The sequence below is a fragment of the Pelodiscus sinensis genome, chromosome 4 (assembly GCF_049634645.1).
Source record: "Pelodiscus sinensis isolate JC-2024 chromosome 4, ASM4963464v1, whole genome shotgun sequence".
Lineage (NCBI taxonomy): Eukaryota > Metazoa > Chordata > Testudines > Trionychidae > Pelodiscus > Pelodiscus sinensis.
In genome coordinates, this window is record NC_134714.1 from 105730983 (window position 1) to 105750853 (window position 19871).

The following is a 19871-nucleotide window of genomic DNA, read 5'->3' on the forward strand; positions in this document are numbered from 1 at the left end:
TACCAAAATGGGGATTTGTGTTCTGTCTGTTGCCTCACTGCAATTAGGGAATCCCATAGCTGCCATGGCATTCACATTTCCCAGAATCACTGCCCACAGAATTGTATTGATTGCTTTGGCTACTTATATATCAGCAGCCCCCACTGTAGATTTCCCCATCTAAATTGATTCCCAATGGACCAGTAGCTGTCCAGTGTTACAAGCTTCCACAGGACAATTGCCATGTGCTTCTCCACTGTCAGAGTGGGTCTCATTCAGGTAGGTGGGGGAAAGCCATTCACAAAGTTCCATGATAGTGGCCTTGTGCATTCTGAAGTTTTGCAGCCAATGCTGATCAACCCATACCTGCAGCACTGAAGCAGTCCCACAAATCTATGCTTGTCTGACAGCACCAGAACTGGTGTTCCACTGTTTCCAGAGGATTGATTGTTGGCTGCATTTTCAATTTGCTCAACTCAAGGACTTGCCTTAATGACATGCCCGTGGCATCCTGAGATTCATCCTTGTGCTCTTCCTGGAGTGCCATGCATGCACTCTAGACATACTCCACCATTAGGCCCACCAAGGTAGACATCAATATCACAATGTTTTGATGCACAACGGGATTCATGAGAGAAGGAGGAGGGGGGGAACATGCTTGTGCTGCTATGGCATCTGAATGGATAACCAGGGCCAAATAGGGTATGAAAAGACTCTTTTCCATTGATCTCAGGCAGGGGGTTAGGGAGTAAAAGAGTGCATTATGGGATGCTGGCAACATGAACCCAGAGCGACCCACTGCACAGTTTTGGTCCCAGCATTCATTGGAAGAATACCTAGAATCCAAGGTGGTGCATGCACCATTGGATAACTACCCACAGTGCATCACTCTCAAAGTTGAAAGCAGTATCCCTATTGTGGATGTGCTACTTTGAACTGCATTGAATTCTTGCATGCAGTGGGGACATGGACAATATCGGGTAATAAGAAATTGACCTTAATAAAGTCAACCTTATCTTATAGTGCAGAAAAGGCCTCAAAGACCACTTCTTCACCAAGATCAAAACAAGATATATCTAGCAATTTGGCATTTCTAAGGACATTTCTAAAAATGAAAGGTCGTGTTGAAACGCTGTTGGCATCTAGAAAAAACTGACAAACATGTCTCACTTAAAGACTTGGTAACCATATAAATTTATTATTGTTATTATTTATTAGCAGCAGCAGCATTTTTATTATAGCAGTATGTAATGTATGTATTATGTCTCTATAGCTTATTAATTTAACGTCAATCAAATATTCAATCTAATTTTCCTCTTTACTTTGGCTTTCAAGGTGTTTGTGGCATCTGTATCCTTTTCAGGTCTCATTTGCAGATACTGTACATTACTTTAATTAAGTATTTTTTCCATTCCATTCCTGGAGATATCCTAATAACATTGTGTACTTAAAGTGAGCAGATAATACAGATTTCCAGAAGAATTTAACTTTAACACAAATTTACAATAAATATTCTTAGGCCTAGTCTACACCCAGATTTTGTACCCATGTAACTATTTTGGGGATTTTTTACCAGATTTTTTTTTTTACCAAGTTAGTTGTGCCAATACCTTCCTTTGTGGGGATGCCGTTATATTGATATAAAAGTGCATTATGCTGGTATGACTTAACTCCCCTTCCTGTGTGGGCATAACCATACTGGTATATAGTGAGTTTATTCTGCTATAACAGCATCCATTTTAGGGCAGTTGTATCACTTGATACTGGTATAGTTGCAACTTTTTGTGTAGATAAGCTATTAACTTGTTTTGAACTTTTCTGCTCTTCTCTATGTGTACTGTGAACAAATTTTGAACATTTTGTAACTTACTGAAGAAGAAACAAAGGGGCTTTCTCTGTGTTTGTTTTGTTTTGTTTTTTGAATGACTGGGCTCTCACTAACAAGCAATAACTTAGCACTCTTTAATTGTTCACATGCATTCTTCTGTGTGTGACACCTGGCAAACTTTGAAAGCATTTTTCTTTGTGTACAGAATGCTCTCTATATTATATTGCCATTTCTAGTCACTCTGTTTTCAGTTATTTCCTATAAAACATCAGAAGAATTGTATAGAATAAATAACTTAGAACTGTGAAATACAAATCATATACAAGACCTTCTAAAGATACATCTTTAAATGCCATAAACTCCTTCTTTTGGTCCTATATTTTATGATGCTGTTATTGCCTATGCATTTGTGTATTCTCAAGTTTAGAGAAGGGAGGCAGGATATTCTGGGTGGATGAGTTTTTGGAACATAGATCTAAAACGGAACTGAAAAAAATCTGGACGTTGTAAAAAATGCCATTAGAAACAATACAAAGCCTATGTAAAATATTGGAACTCAATGGAACTGTGCTGATTTAGACCAGCCAAATATCTGGGCCTTTGTTCAAAAAAATATTATTTAAACATCTTTAACACAGGAAACATTTTTCAGGATTCTGAGGATGGTAGACCTTCCTTTTTCTATACTGCAGAAATATCCCATTTCTATTTACTTTTTTTGCATGGCAACACTAGTTTCTGAAAGTGAATAAAGGCACTATAATTTATACATGTTTATATTTCAGGGGAAAATTGTATTATAAGATGCATCACAAGACTAGCTATTTCTTTACCACCTATTCAGTTTGTACACACAAATTCTCATTAGAGCTGTGCCAAATGTGATTGCTTTAGTTCATGAAACTATACAAAGTGAATCATGGCAGGTTCATTGATAAATCTCAAAATCCCTTTAGCTTTCCTTGAATTTTGGGGTTTGTATAGAAGCTCAGGGACCTGTTTCCCCCAACTATAGTTTAAGAGCTTTTAGAGCAAGTGTAACTTGAAGAACTAGTGTCAGCTATGAGACCTGAGTGTTAAATATTGGTACGGGCCTACATATTTGCTAAGAAACCTGCTTTGTTGAACTAGTTAAATATGTAGGAAAATACATTTCAAAATAAGTTACTACAAAAGTTGTGTGTAATGAGTTGTATAATTAAAACAACTGAGCTTGCCTAAGTAGACTCATTGAGCTCTATGTGCAGAGTCAAGCTGTTAACACTGAAGAAGCAAAAATATTTTAAATTAATTTGCTCTTGAGAATATTTAACACTTTGGGGGATGTGTTTAGTAATATATTATTTCTCTTTTTCTTTGCTTTAATTAAGTATGGAAGGGTAATTATAATATTCAAATTCCTAAGCATTCAAAAGTCTATATTAAATTGCAGTATTAAAGGTAAAAGATGTTCAACTTAAATCATGATCTATATATGCATAATTGTAGTACTGGGAAACGTTATGTAAAATTCATTGCACAGTCGTATGTTAGATAGCTTCAGGTTGCTGACTAAAATATTCAAATGTCTTCAACACAGATCAAAAGAATTATCTGTTCTTAATACTGCACTTTATTCGATTTAGAAATAATTTGTATAGGAAATTTAAACAGTGTTTACTTTGCCACAATATTAGTGTGTTGTGCTCTAGTAGTATATTCATACTCCTTTTTTCACACCCTATGGTTTCAAATTTCCTCAAGGGACTCCTTCATATTTGACCCTAGCCAGTGACTCAACTCCTATGTGGAACTTCAAAGTTGTCCTTTTAAGGTTTATGGGGCTCTCTTTGAACCTGTATCAGAATGCTCAATATACTTTACTATTAAGATGGTCTTTCTCATGCCCATTACTTCAGCATAGAGACCCAGTGAACCCCAAAACCTTTCAGCCAGATCATTTTACATATCCCTCTATAAAGACAAGACAGCGAAACTATACCTCATGTTAAACCCTAGGCTGGTCTAAGAATTCTATCTAAACCAGTCAGCTTTTACTAGTTTACTTCCCAAAGATGCATTTGATGGTGGGAGAAAAGAAGCTTCGTATTTGGACATCTCCAGACTTTGTTTCTATTACTAAAAGGACCAATCAGATGTTTTTGGCTTTTTGACATCCCAAACAAATTATCATACAATACAAGGTATGCAGGAACTCTTCCAGGCATTGATATACTCTGTGTTCATGTCAGCATTAGCTTACAAGTTGTGAAATATTTTACTGAGCTTTTTGCCAAATATCTCTTGACCCTCAATTCTTAGCTATGGAAAAAGTACTCTCACATAATATTTCATCCACTTATTGAGCCATATCCTTAGCTGGTGTAACTGGTATTGTTCTGTTGAAGTCATTCAAGCTGTCACAATTTACAGGGCTGAGCATATGGCACATTATTTCCAAAGTGATTTTGGCCTGCTTGTCCTCCTTGGTCCCACATGAACAGAAGATAACACCAACCCATCCCATTTTGTTGAGAGCACATTCTTTCCATTTCTAACTAAAGGGTTTTGTCATGAGATTGGCCCAGTTCATTTTCAGGCTGCCCAGTGGTCATTTGTGATCAGTAATATGGGGTGTCCACATGTTGTCATGCCTGTGTACTACATGACCTGCCCATCTCCACTTTGCATTGTACATCACCTGCAGTACATCAGTCACCAAAGTAACTAGTAATTTTTGTATGACTTTTCTGCAATTGAAAAGTGCTAGAGTTGTAACATTAGAGACAGGCTTATTACGGTATTTGGGCACCTAAATATGCAAATAGCATTTTAATAAATTTGTGGATTCTAAGGCCAGATGGTCATTATCTAGTCAACAAATTGGCTATACAATTTCCTTGAATTAATTTGTTTGAACTAGAGACCATCTTTTAGAAAAACATCTTGTATTGATTTAAAAACTGCCAGTGAAACAAAAACCTCACAATCCCTGGTAAATTACTCTAAAGATTAATTAGTTTCACTGTTAAACAAATTACTTATTTCTAATGTAAATTTGGGGAGCATCAACTTCCAGCCATTGAGTCTTCATTATATCTTTGTCAGTTAAGCTGAAGATGCCTCAATTATCAAATTTCTGTTTCCACTGTAGGTACTTACAGACTGTGATGAAGTCAGCCCTTAACCTTCTCTTTGTTAAGCCAGCCAGATTTTGCTCCCTAAGCCTTTCTCTGTTAGACATTTGTTGAAATCCTTTAATCATTCTTGTGATTCTTCTCTGAAACCTCTGTTCCTTATAAACATACTTCTTGAACTATAGACACCAGAACGGGACACAGCATTCCAGTAATGGCACCATCAGTCCTAAATACAAAGGTAGTATAACCACCCTACTCCTGTTCAGTATTCCCTGCTTATACATCCAAAGACAGTGTTTGCTTTCTTGGACAACATGTTTCACTGAGACCATAAGTTGAGTATCCACCATGATGCACAAGTCCTTTTCAGTGTCTTTGCTTCTCATAAGTATTGACCAGGCATAGTGCTGTCTAAACTCCAATTTATCAGTGAGATTGGATGTATTCACTCTGGTTTGGCTATAAATGCCTAACTCCAGTCTACATCTTTAGATAAAACTTTGGAAAATCTGGCCTCTGCAGACTTGTAGTTTGTATTTGTGCATGTTTTAAGTTCAACACAAGCAAATGCCATACCAGCTTCATCCCATTGTTAACTTGCCTGAGTTATGATCTGGAAAAGGCTACCAGTAAGTGTGCAGGTTGTGTAATCTCTATGCTCATTCATTTCCTTGTCCATCTGCTGAGAGTGCCAACGAGATTGTAGCTTTGGTGATCATTTTTGTGATGTGAATACCTATATGTTAGCAGCAAGACTTGAGTCCACAAAACTAATATCCAGCAGATCACAAGCTAGTTACTTCATATCACTACTTGATAATCCAGTCTTTATTTGAGACTGTGACCAAGGCAGATTAATGTTCCATGTGCTATTCTTAATCCGCTGAGTTTGAGTGCTTTATTTCTGTAAAAAATATTATTGATTGCAAGTAAAAGGACATTTCTAAAATTATAAACATCAGTTGTTCGGCAGATAGAAATCAATTATTGTCTGATTCAAGCCTGCCAAACATGCTAAAGCGAAAGTATTTTACATGCTGGCACACTGTAGTGTCTATTTTTAAATTGTATGAACAGGCCACGAGTCACTTAAGATTTCTCCTTCACATCAAGTTAGTATTTTAGAATTGCTATGAGAATGAATAAAGAAATGTTTTGGTTGATTAAACTTATCATAAATCATTTTCTTGATATGTGCCTATTTCTCCAGAAGTTTTGAGACCTAAGACAAAATATTTGCCAAAATCAGTAATTTTGCACTGCTCAAAATGGCATTTTTGTGACAGAAGAAACTCAAAGCATTCAATATTTCCTCAAATGTGGAAATCTTTAAATACAGATTCTCTTCCTTTTATTACAGAGAAGTGATAAGTCTTTGGTTATCTCACAGTCCTTATTGAAAGAAATATCCAACACACAAGGCAACTATCCCTCCAAAAATGTTCTTCATCAGGCATAGGAGAGCTCTAAGGAAGTTCTGTTCTGTGGATCACCACTAGGTAGGTCACCAAGTTACAACTAATACGTACTTTAGGACTCTTCAGGTCTGAAACCATGACATTGGGGAAAAACACATCCAAACCCCATATACTTCCCACTTTATATGTTTGTGATGCTTTGGGGTTCAACCAGACCAGTAAAGAGTTGGACTGCCTGCCATACAACCCTGGATGCATCTATAGTGTTCAACCTTGATTAAGATCTCTGATGTCAATAGTGTGCTTACAGCACAATAACTCTACTGTGGTGTCCACTAGCTTTCATTATTTCTTGAAAGATGGCCCCAACACACACTGCAGCAACAGGAGGGATTCTGCCACCACCCTGAGAAGCAGTTGCTTTGTTAAAGGAAGAATTCTCCCTTCAGCCAAGCATTATCAACACGATTATCTATGGGTTCACACCCATGAGCAATCTAGCTGGATCAAATTAACTTTTGAGTGAAGAGCTGGCCTAAGAGTAAAATGTATCAGCTATAGTTCTTGTTCCTACTTACTGCATCTTTTCTAGTGCACCTGCCTGTTGCAGCCAGAAACCACTCTTACAATATCAAAATGCTGGTTTCTTTGCTCATTCAAGATGGATGCCCCAAAGTATTTCAGCATTTCCGTATATCCCCAAAGTTTATCTTTGATTTCAAAGTCAGAAAGCCCTCCTGGGAGTTCAGCTTGGCTCTGCTACCTGTGTTCCCCCACAAATTGACAGCATGTTGATTTTGGAGTCTTCTGTGACTTTACAATGCAAATGATTTTCCTGTAACCTCCTATGCAAATGAATAGTCCATTTTCCATATCTTTGGTCATTCCTGGCTTCATTTGCTAGTGACACAGACGTGTTTGTTCCTTTATCTGGAAAAAAACACCTGTTTTGCATCCTGTATCTGTTGAGTCTCCAAATCATAATATCAGAGAACATCCATAAATTCATGTACAGTTTTGTTACAAACACTTCACATTGATTTTAATGACCTGTGTTTTACTTATTTTTGAATGGTATATTGCATGACACCTGAATCAATGTCATAACAACAGTGTGTATTTTGAGATGGTCAGGCATGCTGAGTTTTATTATTATGTGCAAAGGAGACCTTTGCTATCTGACATGGTAGTGTTCTGAAGTCACAGTATTTTATTAGCTTAACTAAACTAGTGAGCTAAGCAAAATCATAAAGTACACACACACAAATCATATTACAGTTAGTTTAATTACCAGTTGATTAAACTATATCAGAAAGACCCACAATTCCTTAAGCTCTGTGTAATGATTTGGGAAGGCAGTAGACTTGTTTAGCTATCAACTCAAAAAATAATGGGGTATTATCAAACTCCGTGCCAAAGGATATATTTATGTTCTAACCAAATGGCTGATACAGGAAAGATCAAGTCACTCCCAGTTGAAGCTAATGCAGAAACTACAGCTCTGATGTGAATTAGGGCAGCATACCAAATAATCAGTAGTTAGGTAGTAGTTCCCAGTCTCTTACTCCCAATATTAGTTTACTTAAAATATTGTAATACAATTCAAAGTGGTATGCATTGTTATATTTATTAATATTCAAATGACAATTGAGGTGAAAATGCATGATTACCTAGGGTTAAACATATAACTACTAGCCCAAAAATTATAGGCACCTGTGATTTCTTAAATAGCTGATTGTTTAATTTAGGGCTGTTTAACATATTTTAGGAGCTATTCCATAAGAATCATTTTCAGAGTCTGTGAGTTCTGTGCTCACTTGCTCTCTCTCTCTCTCCCAGCTATCCTCAGGACTTAAAAAGGGGGGAAAAAAAGCTGAAGAATGTTCAAATACAGCTATGTCCATTTATTGATTAAAAATTAGAAAACAAAACAAAAATGCTGGCACACTGCAGGAAGATTCTCATGCCTTTTGGGAATTTATTCAGCTGCAGGAAGCTGGCATGGGATTGAAAAGATTAGCTGGTGGTCTTATTGGTTGGGCTGACTAAAAATTACATACTTGTAGTTGTCTGATCTGAAATTTAGCTTGTTGCTGAACTCCTATCCCTCACTGGCTTAATGGGAGAGTGAGAGAGTACAGGCCTCTTGGCCAGGCATGACAATGTTGCATGGCTAGAAGCAGAAAGGTAGTGGCTACAGCATCAGACAGGCAATGTAGATCAAGCCAGAAAGCCAACAATTGAAGTTGTTTTCTTTTCCTTTAATTTTTGAAGGTGGGAAGGCCTTGTTTGTTCCTACCCCATTGAGGATTCTCCTTCAGCATTCCCTTGGCAAATATGTCTAAAGCACTCGCCTTCTGAAGTCACCTAGATCACACAGAGGGACCAAGTTAGGTTACTTTTATGCTAAAACAGAATCTCAGCATTCTAATAATTTAAGACTCAGAAAGTCCATGTACTTAACAGTATATCCAGTCTATCAACAGGTCCGGAAGTCATTAACTAATGTCCACAGACATTACCTCGACCATTTTATAAAACTCCTGACTCAAAAATTATTTTAAAAATGTAAGGCTAGCAGAATGTTAGAACTAAATTTTTTTTTAAAAATAGTAATTTCACCTTAATTCAGATGTGCTGATAGAGGGACAAATTGACACATACTTACTACTTTCCATTTTACATTTTGGTTGAACTCCATTGCTGAGTGAAAGGTTAGCGTATGTCTGCAGTATGCAGCTTTTAATGATGAGACTGTGATGATACGGCCCTGTTTCTAAAAGTTAGTGCATGTGAATGCTGTTTGTCAACTTTTTTTTTCCTGACAAAATACTTCAAGTCCCTGCGAATAGGCTTTGTTGGCAGAAGAGCAGCATTTGCAGTGGCAAAACTTTTTGTTTGGTAGGGATTTTTTTAAGCACCTGTAAATGACAAAAGTTTTGTTGGTCAGTTGCAAGTGTAGAAACAGTCTTAGATGCTAACTTAATCACAATAAAAGTCTTTGCCTCCTAAAATCAAAATCTCGAGGTTTACATTTTACATGCAGCCCTACCTGCCTCACGTCCCTGTGGAATTTATTCTTCACTGTAGTCTAATTCCTTTTATGTCCAATTGTCTTTTCAAAGGAAATGAAAGCAAGTTTATAATCCTGAGATTAAAAGTAAAATCTTCACAAAAATTAAGTCTTGGAAAATGCTCTTACAGTACAATAACTAGTGTTCTTTTTAAGCAGCATCCTTAAAACATGTATTTTTACAATTTATATAATTGACACTAAAATTGTACTAAGCATATTAAAATATCATGTTGGGCAGAACATACAATTGTTACAGTATAAAACTTTAATTGCCAGTAAAAGGTCAATATGCATACTTAAAGGTAATATACATATGACACTTTTTCCATGTGAATACTCAGTGTAGTTTTGGTGGCTTGCACTATTATTTCTCTGTAATGCCCTACTCCCATTGTCTGTTAACTTGTATTACCATGAAAACCTTTGAGAAACATTTCCAGTAGAAAACCATGACATAGTGTCTGTGTGGAAGGATGGGGGAAGGTCATCTGTGTGGGCTTCCTTTGTTTTCCTTTCCTCCCCATTTCTGCTTGCAGACTGTGCTTAATGCTTACATGTAAATTAAGACAAGCAAATGCTCCTTTTGTTCGAAACAGATTTGTTTGATGACGACTTTCTGGGATTATTGAACATGGGATATGATATTATACAAGAGAATTTTGTAACTTTACACAAAATGTTGCTACATAAATTTCACTGACAAGAAAGTTACAAGCTTTCAAATATTTTACAAGGCATACCTTATACAAAAATATATTAGAGTAGTCTGGAGGGTGTGAACATTGGATGTATTCCTTCACACCCCGAGTTAACCTTCACCTTGGTTTTAAATTTGAATATGACATAGAGATTGTACTGGACTCAATGATCAGTGGTCTCTTTCTAGCAATGCATGAAGACCAATTTATCTGATTATTATTGGTTGTCTTTAGCTGAACCTGCTGAGCCTGAGAAAAGTGCTGTGTTGACGTTTCCTGGGGACTTTGGCAGAGATGTACTTGAGAGTCTTTGGTCTTCTCTGTCGGAGACTACAAAGTAGTATAGTTTATCTGGGCAATTGCTGATGTGCTTGCAAAGGTGCTTTTATGTAGTAGAAGAGATGAGGTCATTTTTTTTCACTCCTTTTCAACTGGTTTATGAAATCACTAGGGTTGCAGTACACCAGCGTGAAGTTTAGAGTCAGCTCTTGCTCCCCCTCTCTCTCTGATTGTGTCATATACTGTGATTGATCCAGTTTCTTAGTGACTAGAGAACCCTGAAGTTGGGTGAGAACTACTTGCCGGGATGGATCAGCCTCTATGAAGTCAGGATAAGGGATGTCCTCAAGGTATCGAGGTTGGGTGGATTCTGGAGTGGCCTAGGGGATAGGGCAACCACCTGGAGGAGTGCAGGGTGGTGGGTTAGATAAAAATAGATGTAGTTAATGCTAATAGGTTATGAAGAAACAACGGTAGGAAATAGAGGTGATATTTGTCCCTTCAAATAGAGTTCTTTGCCCTCTATGGTGTCTCATGTTCACACCTCATGTCCAGTTGGACACTCAAGTTCTGATGCATACTATTTGTCACCTCTATATTGGAACCCTAATTAAGTCCACACTAGTTGGACTATCACTTGAAGGTCACTCTCAGAAACTTCATCTAGTTCAAAAGGCAATGTCTTACTGCATGGTGCTCCTTGCAGGAAACTCATTGCACCTATGCCTCAGAGACTAAACTGGCTTCAAGTTAGTTTCTATGTCCAATTCAAAGTTTTGATTTTGATCCATCTTTTCTTCTTCCTGAGATGCAACACTTTTCTGTGTTCAATCCCAGCAGTTGAAATACTCAGGGACACTTGATTCCTGAGAGATACTGGACTGGTCAGGATCATCTGTTGAAGTCTCTGAAATTTAGAATTTGCTTCTCTACCCTTTAGTCTGGCAAAGGCCAAATAATAACCTTTAGGGATGATCAGTTTCATTTTCTTTCTAAGCAAGCACTATAATTTCGCATGTGTGAACTGTTACTGGACTGGGTGACGGTTTTATTGTTTATTATTATAAACTTTTCTAGAAATTGATAATAGCCATATTTTATTATTAAAGTTAGAGAAAATAAATGAGATTTGGCAAGATTTCTTTTTTGAGAGTTGATTTGAATAAAATTGTATTTTATGTATTAATCAGACATGTCTATCTTCTCATTAGTAGTCCTTCAGCAAAGTGTGTCTGTAGTTATAGTCTCTATAAAATCATAAAAATAAAAATAAAAGGTTTTCTGTGTCTTTCTCATCTCCTTTTGTTTCATCATCACCTTGAGATTTTGTATTGTACAAATTGTAAAACCTTTGTAATAGGCAGTGTCAGCCTTCAGTGTTCTCTACAGAAGCTTTTCGGTCCCTTCAGACCTATTTCCTGGATTGTGGATTATTTCTTCAGATAAGCTTTTTCCTTGTTGCTCACTATTCTAAGAGCCAGAAACCTGTTGTAGCATATCAGTTTGAGTCTGTAGAGCCAAGTAAATTTCCACATCTTATGTTTAAAGCTTAACTTCAACAAAAATTAGCCATGAAATGCTGTTTAACAATTTGAAAAATTCCATGTATGCACATAGTGCTCAAATTGGTATTGTAGAACAACAGGAAGCAGACAGATGAATTCATGTGCTAAGGTAGGATATGTTAGAATATACAGTAATTTCTCATTTAACACTATAGATATGTTTCAGAAAATGATCATGTTAAGTGAAAACATGTTATGCGGGGTCCATTTTCCCATTGAAAATAATGGAAAAGGTGGCGGTTGCTTTTCAAGCGGTGGTGTCTGTTGGGACCGGGGTGGGGAAGAAAGGAGACTGGGTTACAGCAGGGAGGAGAGGTGTTTGGCTCTGGGGAAGAGAAGGGGAGGAGAAGGGAGGTGCATTGGGTTGGGAGTATGCCCCTGTGACGGGTCTGCTTGGACCTGCACTGCGTCCAGCAAGGGGGAGTCGCCGGGAAATGGCGTGGCGAGTGGCAAACGCTCCACCGCTTTGCAGGGAGGCGGGGGAAGCCCTGTGCAGCTGCTGGTGATAGGCTGGCTGGGGAAATCGTGTTATTCTGGGGACGGTTGTGTAATTCAAAAAACGTTCCCCCAAAAAAATCACAGTATCACAAAAACATGTTAAGCGGGCACGTGTTAAATGAGGAATTACTGTATTACAAATCCTTTATATCCCTGAAAACAGTGAAGGCCAGCAAGCCTTGTTCAAAAATTTCCAGCACATGTATAAGGTTCAACAGGTTTAACTGTGGATTGCCTGACAGACCCAGACCAGTTGGCTCTCATAGTCTGATGGAAAGTAGATATGTTGGTCTCTGAGTGAACAGTTTTCTCTTCCCTGAGTAACGATGGCCAGAGCTGCTGCAGCATAACCAGGAAGAAACTGGGGCCAATTAAGAACTTGCCAGGAACAGCAAGCTAATCAGAACACCTGCAGCCCATGAAGGACCTGATGGGGCTAGTTTAAAAAGACTTCCCTTCAAGGAGAGCTGGCAGGCAAAGGACTGGGAGGAAAGAGGTGCTGGGGAAGAGCCAAAGGATGTGGTCAGATACCAGGAAAAAGGTACTGGGAGGAGTTGGTTGGGGAAGTTGCTCAGGGAAGAGTTGCAGATCTGGTGGTGGAGGAATTACTACCTGCTGCTGATGCCATTAAGGTCCCTGGGCTGGAACCCAGAGCAGAGGACAGGCCCATGTTTCCCCCACAATACTCCCTGTACCACTACAGAGGCCACCCCTGAAGGGGGAGTTTAGAAATGAAAAGGGGGTTCACCTCAAAACCTGTTTGACTGGTCTCTGATGAGGATGGCTCTGTAGACTGTCATAGAATCATAGAACCATAGAGCTGGAAAAGACCTCAGAAGGTCATGAATTCCAGCCCCCGGTTCTAGGCAGGACCAATCCCAACTAAATCAACCCGGCCAGGGCTTTATCAAGCCAAGACTTAAAACACCTCTAGGGATGGAGACTCCACTACTTCCCTAGGTAACCCATTCCAGTGCTTCACTACCCTCCCAGTGAAATAGTTTTTCCTAATATCCAACCTGGACCTCTCCCACCACAACTTGAGACCATTGCTCCTTGTTCTGCCATCTGTCACTACTGAGAACAGCCTTTCTCCATCCTCTTTGGAACCTCCCTTCAGGAAGTTGAAGGCTGCTATCAAATCCCCCCTCACTCTTCGCTTCTGGAGACTAAACAGACGCAACTCCCTCAGCCTCTCCTCATAAGTCATATGCTCCAGCCCCCTAATCATTTTGGTTGCCCTCCGCTGGACCCTCTCCAATGCATCCACATCCTTTTTGTAGTGGGGGGGCCCAGAACTGAATACAATACTCCAGATGTGGCCTCACCAGAGCCGAATAAAGGGGAATAATGACATCTCTGGATCTGCTGGCAATGCTCCTCTTAATGCAACCTAATATGCCATTAGCCTTCTTGGCTACAAGGGCACACTATTGACTCATATCTAGCTTCTCATCCACTGTAAGCCCCAGGTCCTTTTCTGTAGAACTACTACTTAGCTGGTTGGTCCCAGCCTTTAACAATGCTTGGGATTCTTCTGTCCCAAGTGCAGGACTCTACACTTGTCCTTGTTGAACCTCATCAGATTTCTTGTGGCCCAATCCTCCAATTTATCTAAGTCACTCTGGACCCTATCTCTGCCCTCAGCCATATCTACCTCTCCCCCTAGCTTAGTGTCATCTGCAAACTTGCTGAGGGTGCAATCCATCCCCTCATCCAGGTCATTAATAAAGATATTGAACAAAACCGGTCCTAGAACCGAACCTTGGGGCACTCCGCTAGAAACTGACTGCCATCCTGACATGGAGTCGTTGATCACTACCCGCTGGGCCCGGCCTTCTAGCCATCCTTCTATCCATCTTACTGTCCATTTATCCGATCCACCTCTAGTGGATCCAATTGTGACCTCTAGTGAAAGGCAAGAGGCTACATGGGGGGGCCACAGCTCACCTATGAGGCAAACACTTTCTGCCCAGAAGCATAGAACCCCTAAGGCAAGGCTGGAGCTCTGTCACAATTATTAGAAGATTGCTCTGTAAAAATCAACTTGTTTGTTTTTCATGTTGTCTGTGCTTTGGCAGTTTAACATCAGATGTACCCTGAAGTCTGTAAGCAGTTCAAGATTACAAACATGTATGATTATGCTGTATAGTATGAGGAATACTGAAAACTCCATAGTGTTTGTTTGCAGTAATATCTCTCAGGCTTGAAATAACTTTTTAGTTGTTTGTCTAATTGGTCAAATGGTTTAAGAAAGGAAGAAAAGTAAGTAAACAAATTTTAGAGATAGTGGTGTGATATCACATGGATTGATTTCAGATACATAATTCTGACCTTATGATATCCTTAAAAAAGTATATTGTAAAGATCTGCTGCAATGTGTATCTGTCTTAGGGTATGTCTACACTACCCCGCTAGTTCGAACTAGCGGGGTAATGTATGCATACCGCACTTGCTAATGAAGCCCGGGATTTGAATTTCCCGGGCTTCATTAGCATAAGCGGGGAGCCGCCATTTTTAAATCCCCGCTGCTTCGAACCCCGTGCAGCGCGGCTACACAGGGCTCGAACTAGGTAGTTCAGACTAGGGTGCCTATTCCGAACTACCGTTACTCCTCGTGAAATGAGGTGTACCGGTAGTTCGGAATAGGCACCCTAGTCCGAACTACCTAGTTCGAGCCCCGTGTAGCCGCGCTGCACGGGGTTCGAAGCAGCGAGGATTTAAAAATGGCGGCTCCCCGCTTATGCTAATGAAGCCCGGGAAATTCAAATCCCGGGCTTCATTAGCAAGTGCGGTATGCATACATTACCCCGCTAGTTCGAACTAGGAGGGTAGTGTAGACATACCCTTAGAGATTTGAGTGTTGTTTGCAAGTCCATTTGTTCAGGAATTCCTCCTACACGGCAAGAGCTAGGACCATCAAATTTGATAGGCAGCTTCTGCTTGTCCTAACTTAAAGCAAGGTCAGGGTTTAGTTGTGCCAGGAGAACTGGAAGCCCTGGGAAAGGGACTTGTTTTCTGTAACATGGAAGGGGAGGGGCAGAAAGAGAAGGGACACAATATTGAGAGTGGCTATTGGGGGCAGCAAGCATGCAGGGGAGAGCTATACTGCAAAGAGACCACTGGGGGCAGCCACACCACCTAGAGCAGTGATAGAGATGTAGCCGTGTTGTAGGTCAACCTTCTTTCAGAAAGTCAAGTTTAGATCAAGAACCAGTTTTTCACTGGGCCATGAGATTTCTTCAAGACTATCGTTAATCAAAAAATGGAAGATCTAAGACATGTCTGGGAACCAACTTCCCAGCCTGGGTAAGTTTGAGTAACCTGTCCCTAGGCATAGCTTTCAAATTTCTCAAAATCTAAACGTCTCATTCTGAAATGCAAAGTGAGAGAGCTAGGGAGATTCTGTCTTTTAACTGGCTTTTAAAAGATATGCACAGATTGTCTGCACCCCACTTTAAGTGGACGAGGGAGGAAGGGACCATTGTATGGCCTTCTAGGGGTAGAGAAATACCAATTCAAGGGCAGAGAGACACAGATGTTGCTGCACATACAGAGCAGGTCAGCATAGGAATGCTGACACTCTCCCTCATGTGACTGGAAAGAGGAAGTACAAGCTGAGTGAGAGAAACCCTTTATCTCATGGACCAAGCAGAGCAGTGCCCATCCTTGAAAGTGGTAAAATACCAGCTTTGGTCAGGACCTACATCAAGCATTACACTAGCCACTCCTTTACTGGGGAGCAGGGAAGGAATTTTTCCTTTGCTGCCAGACTGAACAAGGCAGACTGGAAAAGGTGAGTTGCTTTCCCCATAGCATTCAGAGGTAGAGCTTAGTTGAGATGAGCATAGAATAGGAATTAGGCTACGATGTCACAACTCATTGTAAGTGTGGGGCAGATGTTCTGTATGGGTACTCCATAGGGAAGTGATACAGTGCTCAGATAAATGGTTTGGGAAAGGATTTTTGAACATAAGAATGGCCATACTGGGTCAGACCAAAAGTCCATTTAGTCCAATACCTTGTCTTCTGACAGTGGCCAATGCCAGCCTGAATAAACAGAACCAGAAATCATCATGTGATCTATCCCCTGTTGCCCATTCCCAGCTTCTGACAAACAAAAGCTACGGACACCATGCCTACCCCTTCTGGCTAATAGCCATTGATGGACCTATCCTCCATGAATTTATTTAGCTCTGTTTGGAACTCTGCTATAGTCTTGGACTTCACAACATCCTCTAGCAAGGAGTTCCACAGATTGTGTGTTGTGTGAAGAAGTTTTTCCTTTTGTCTGTTTTAAACCTGCTACCTAATAATTTCATTTGGTGACCCCTAGTTCTTGTGTTATGTAAAGGAGTAAATAACTCTTGTTGGTTTATTTTTTCCACACTACTCATGAGTTCATAGACCTCTATCATCTCCCCCCTTAATCATCTCTTTTCCATGCTGAAAAGTCTGCTTTATTAATTTCTCCTCATATGGCAGCTGTAATAATTTGTGTTGCCTTTTTCTGAACTTTTTCCAATGCCAAGATATCTTGTTTGAGATGAGGTGACCACATCTTCACGCAGTATTCAAGATGCCAGCATACCATGTATTTATAGAGAGGCAGTAAGATATTCTCTGTCCTTTTCTTAATGATTCCTAACATTATTTGCTTTTTTTACTATTTTTCAAGGAGGTATTTGATAAAGGAATGAAACCCAGGATATCTGAGGCACCTATGACTAGCACAGCAGGGAGCCAATCCCCCTCTACTTTATATCGCAGTGTGACCCTTATTTGAGAGTGGAGGGGGGTTGTAAGGTCCCACCAGTAACTGATTACCTTAGTGGTTGTCATGATTATGAGGGTTAGCCAGCAGCCTGGGGATTAAGGGGTTAACTACACCTAGCCAGGTGGTGTGACCAGTAGGAATGTAGGTGGGACTTTCAAACTGGGACAAAGGAATCTGGGTTTTTCTTTGTCCCTTTTGTCTCTCTGGGTGAGTTCTCTGCAGCTACAGAGAGGGACAAGCATGTCTCTTTCTCTCTCCCAGACACCATTCTTCATTTTCTGTAAGTAGGGTAAAGTTTAGGTAGTTTTTGGGGGAAGTTTTATACCAAAGCCTGGTAGATAAGGCTTTGGGGTACACTTGCTGGCCCCAACTTCCCCCAAAATCTTAAAAACCTACATTCCTACTGGTCACTCCACCTGGCTAGGTGTAGTTAACCCCTTAATCCCCAGGCTGCTGGCTAACCCTCATAATCATGACAGTGGTAATCACTAGGATGGAAAGGAGATGGGAAATATCTCCTCAGATAAATATTGAAATGATCCTGAATATACTTACACTGTACGCTTTTTTGAGGAATGTCCCTGTGGGTACTCCATCTTAGGTGTTTGGGTGCCATTGCACCTCTAGTCAGATAATTATGATAGCAGTGCCCTTGGCAGGCTTTGTACACGGGGACTTTCAATCCCTGTGTTGGATGGACACCCAAGTGTGTTCAGTGCTTGGGTCAGGCACATTCAACCAGTAAGTGCCCACATTGTAAAAAGCTCACAGCAAGGACAATGAAGGCTAGGGAGCTTCAACTTAAACTGCTGCCATTAGAGAATTCACTGCAGCCAGCTTCTGACCCAGAGCATATGACACACCACAAACACAACATTTCCAATGGCAGTGCCAGAGAAGCCAGCTCCCTCAGGTCCAAGCTCCAAGGACTCTGCTTCATCACAGTCCTCCAAGAAGCACTTCCTTTCTTCATCCCAGGGTTATTCCCCTGCAAGAAAGTACTCTTTGACAAAGAAAATGGCAGTGGCACCAAGATACTGGACCATGAAGTACCAGGCACCTCCGACACTGAGACATCCCGAGGAGCTAGAGACTTGAAATGGGTCAGCTCTAAGGGTACGTCTAAACTACGAGGGCGTTTTGAAAGAGTATATGCAGATTCCACAGGAATTTGTATATCTTCTTCCGATCACTTTTTTGAAAGCGGGTCTTTCGAAAGTGAAAGTAGTCTTGATACTTTTTTTTGGGGGGGGGAACCTTTTTTCGAAAAACCGTGTAAGCCTCCTTTTTTTAGGAAGAGCAGTTTTTTCGAAAAAGGGTTTTTTTTTTTTTTAAAAAAAAAACGTCCAGACTACTTTCACTTTTGAAAGACCCACTTTTGAAAAAGTGATTGGAAGAATTTGCATGGAATTTGCATATCCTCTTTCAAAAAAAATGTAGTTTAGACATACCCTTAGGCACCTTCCAATGCAAAGCCTAAGTTGGCACCATCAGCACTGATATAGACTTCCTTGGCACTGGAGAAACCACGTTCCGCCTCTGCACTGAGAGCCTCCATGCTGCCCTCTGCCAGTCTGTCAAAGCAGACTCAGCACTTGGCATCGCTGGTGCAGCAGACCATATCAGCGCCTTCACCAGTACCACTCTGTTGGTACTGCAGTCTTTTACCACAAATGCAGACCTCTTGATTACCTCAGTGCCTGGAACACTGCTGTTTGTCTCCGATGGCACTCCAACCATATCTCGCTTAAGCTTATCAGCCATGCCAGCGAGATCAGCACCCCTGCTCTGTAGTGAGGAGGAGGAAGAATATTCTTTGGGCCTCCCCATTCCTCGCCGTTCTTTGCAAGGACCAACAGAACAGCCTCTTCAATGGCAGCCTCCACAGTGGCTACCTCCACTGGTGCCAATCTCAGCCAATTGTCTATACTGGGACCCAGGGGCCATGTATAGGTCCCAAAAGACTCAGGATGCTCCACATACAGTCCAGAGACTACTTAAGCACAATCACTCAATCAGTCTGTAGTGGAAGAGGAGCCTGAGGTGATGGAAGAAGAACTGATAGCTGACTCACCAACACACATCCTCCTCTTCACCTGATGACACCCTTATGTCCCCAGCATCCACTACAGGAGACGATTTCGGGTTCTCTCAAGAATTTTACCAAAGGGTGGCAGATTTCTTAGAGATTTCTCTGGTGAACTTAACAGAGGCTCACAGATATCCCACATGCTTCCCCTACTGCTAAGATGGCACTAATGATAAACTCAGCTTTTATGGACCCTGCTAAGACTACATGGCAGATTGCAGCCACAATCCCTCCAGTCTTTAAAAGGTCTGATAAAAAGTATTATGTGGCACATTATGTGGCGCCTCAGGGAGCACTCCAAATTCTTTAGTTGTGGAGGCAGTAAACCAAAGGGACAAGTTGAACTTTGGTCTCCAGAGGAATCCAGGCTTCATACAAATCTTCTGGAATTCAGAGCAGTGCACAATGCATGCCAACACCTTCTTTCTTTAATTCTGAGCTTTTCACAATGATAGGGATTGGAAACACTTAGATTTGTTTGGGAGAAAAGCATTTTCATCATCCACCCTCCAGCCCAGGATCACAAATTATACTGCTTTATTAGC

At 40.5% G+C, this 19871-nt stretch overlaps 1 protein-coding gene across 9 annotated transcripts in view; it reads left to right on the plus strand.

The window, feature by feature from the left end:
• The window catches only part of SBF2 (SET binding factor 2), a 651649-nt gene that overhangs the window by 324685 nt on the left and 307093 nt on the right, over positions 1-19871 (plus strand). Inside the window, exon 1 of one of the 9 annotated variants that reach the window (XM_006129317.4) lies at positions 6292-6425. The exons of the other annotated variants lie outside the window; for them this stretch is intronic. The gene's annotated coding sequence lies outside the window, so the exon portion shown is untranslated. Of the gene's footprint in view, positions 1-6291; positions 6426-19871 lie in introns of those variants that run through there. 9 annotated transcript variants of the gene reach the window in all.